General features: G+C 43.2%; 1 long non-coding RNA gene across 1 annotated transcript in view; it reads left to right on the forward strand.

Moving 5' to 3' along the window:
• The window catches only part of LOC108367289 (uncharacterized), a 12,345-nt gene extending 9,742 nt beyond the window's left edge, over positions 1–2,603 (forward strand). The window contains exon 3 of the long non-coding RNA XR_001848232.1: positions 2,463–2,603. This is a non-coding gene — a long non-coding RNA (uncharacterized LOC108367289). The remainder of the gene's footprint in view (positions 1–2,462) is intronic.
• The last annotated feature ends 444 nt before the right edge of the window (positions 2,604–3,047 follow it).

Below are 3,047 nucleotides of genomic sequence, written 5' to 3' on the forward strand. Positions count from 1 at the left end.
AGTGATATTAATGCTACCTTATATAACGACAGGTTATAAGTCCCAGATGGTTTCTAAAATCACAAATTAGTTTTTGTGCAAATTGCAGATAGAGGGTATTAATGAATTCAAGCCCACGATATTTCACATTTTTATATTTGTAAGTTATTGGAAGCAGGGATGCCAACTTGACTCAAAGCGTGCCATTTGTTCTTATTTTACTTCAAATGGCACTTAATTTTTCAATTTGGCACAAAATGCCAAAATGGCACTTTTGTAAAAAAAATAACATTTCAATACATTTTTGTGAAATCCCTTGCGTGCACTTTTTTTCTCTACTAAAATTTTCTAATTTATAAAGGCTATTCAACTGGTTTATTTTATTTTATCATTGCACTTTTGTTTTGAAAATGTGGCTTTATTTTATTGCTAAATGTGAATGATTAAAAGGAATTACACCTTTTTTGGCACTTTTATTTTTCTATTTGGCACTTTTTTTATCCTCAATATGGCACCTCATAACTAAGGAGAGTTGGCAGCCCTGATTGGAAGATTTCTGCTGTGTTTTGAGGCAACAACGATGACAGTTAAAGCTTAGGTGGATTTTTATATCAGAATCTCATCTTTGTGAAAAGTGTGCAGATAGGGGGTATTATTGAATATAAGCCCTCGATGTTTAAAATATATAAAAATTTTATTTCAACGTATACAAAAAATAAATCTACCTGCGTTACAGCACGTCGGGAGACGGGGAAGGGGGGGCCGGGGGGCCGCGGCGTAGCGTGACGTGGTGTGCGCGCCGGTCGCGCGGTGTGGCGCGCTGACGCCGGCCACCGCGAAGCTAAGCAAATTTAAAGTTTGAAAGAGAAATAATGTCAATTGATTTTATTTCGTTTTTAAAATGGTTATACTGTCAATTGACTTTATTTCGCACCAGGGTGGGAAATAAAGTCAATTGACCTTATTTCCGTTGATCTTGTTACCTGTCACCATTTAAATTTAACGTTTTCTTTCTGCTTTTTTTCGTTGGTAACTGTTTTTTTGAAATTTTTGAATTTTTTAAATTGTATCCGTCCGTTGGGATGTTTGACAGGCATGACTTTTCTCTGCTATGGCGCAGGGAATAGTAGTGAGGCAATAACCCCGCCCAGCCGACATGACTAGCCACAGTGCACCCCATTGTGTCATGCCGCCTGCACTCACTGATGCTCCCAATGTATGCTTACCATAACAGATGGCGCCCAACGGGGTAGCCTGAGGTCTGGTCAGGTTGACTGATCCTGACTGGCACATTAGGCTTCACCATCCCGCAAGTCCCAGAGGGGCATGTGGTTGCTGCCCCTTGCTGCGTTGCGGCGGGATGAGCGGAGCTGAGTGTGCTGGTTCGGATTGGTCCTTTTGGTCAAAAACCGAAGGCTTCTCCGAGACTTCACGTCACGTCCTCCGGAGTTTTGGTGTTCACCCGGTGAGGCAGTGCTAAACGCACTTAGGTTTTTTTGGTAGTTGACTTTCTGATATGTCGGCATGGGAATTGGGGCAAAATAGTTCGCTAAGTGGGGTTTCGTATAAATAGATTTTTTTTTGTAATTTTTTTTTATCAGAAAAAAAAATTATATGCACAGAAATTTTTCTTTGGGACCCAGCTCACTCCATTGGTCTGCGCTGGCGCTCTTGAGTGCCTTCGTATTGCGATGGAGTGGACTGGGACTCCAACCAGCACTGACTATCGGGGTCTCAGTCACCCCACATGTCTCAGGGGGCATGCGTGACTTCCCTTTGCTGCATTGCGGTGGGGTGCACTGAGACCGAAAGATAGCTCGGAAAAATTGTACGCGAAGGCCAGTACACTCTTCAAGTCTGGAGGGGCATTCCACTATGCCGGCTTTTCATTGCGGTTGGATGTGCTGGACCAAACAGCGATAACGTTTTTTTGTTTTGTAATTTTTTTTACCTTAATTTTCCACGTAGACTACATTGTGCCTTCCTAATGTCAAGGGGGGTCAGAATTCCCATTGACTTTGATATAAAATTATACCCAACTGAACTTTCGCCTTACACGTATATGACCACGTATATATATAATAAACCCACTTGATATGCCTATTTACTAACGCTCATATTTGATTGTTTTCGTTTCATCCGGCGCGTATATTCGTATTCAGTACGCAGCTGAATAATTAGTTTTGCTATTTTTTTAATTTTTTTTGTCGGGATCGGGTTCGGTTACCGCGGCACTCGGCTAAATCTCATGACTTTTTATTTTATTTTAACACTTTTTCTCAGACGCTCTGGTGGCTTAGGCTGCTAACAGCAAGCCTTACTTAACTAAGAATTTTTTCTCGGATTTGGGATTTTTGGGGGACTCTGAGGGAGCAAGCCTTAAGCACCTATCGTTGACTTTCAATCTGAACTTGTCTCGACCTTAAGAGTCAAATTTCCCGATTTTCGTAAGTGCATTTGTCTCGCCTCTGAACACTCGGTAGATGGAACAGCAGCAAAGGCTCACGCGTAGTGTTTCAGTTAGAGGTAGCGGCGCTAAGTCAAGAGGGACCGGGAGGGATAACACTCCCGCTATGCCAGCAACTAATCCTCTGGTGATGCATTCACCGATTGCTGACCATACGGGAGGAGTTCTGCCTCCAATTCCGACGGGCAATCCCGCTCCGGGACTTAAAGTTGATAGCCGTCAAAGCTCAAATTTACTTGACACCTCACCACCTGGGACTTCGGTCCAGAAATTTTCCGCTACCTCCATGACTATGCTTTCGGGAAGACAGGAAAATGAGGCCAAGGAATGCCGGTTTTGGTGAAGGTGTTGCAGAAGATAGAAGTAGACGTTCTAATGGCGGAGCGCCCGCGGGAGATTCGTGGGTAGGAGTGCTTCATCAGCTCTTACGTACTCGCAAGATGAAATGAGAGCTGAAATGAGAACAATGCGGGAAAATATGAACGCATTAAGTGCAGTGGTAACTGCATCTCAAACTGCACCCAATGGCCCTAGGGACTTTGCTTCTATCGTGCGCAATCCGACACAAGCCACTTTGAATAACCGACCAAATTTCACCACT

Source organism: Rhagoletis zephyria, unplaced genomic scaffold (assembly GCF_001687245.7).
Source record: "Rhagoletis zephyria isolate East Lansing unplaced genomic scaffold, Rhagoletis_zephyria_1.1 Rzeph_scaffold_02621, whole genome shotgun sequence".
NCBI classification, from domain to species: domain Eukaryota; kingdom Metazoa; phylum Arthropoda; class Insecta; order Diptera; family Tephritidae; genus Rhagoletis; species Rhagoletis zephyria.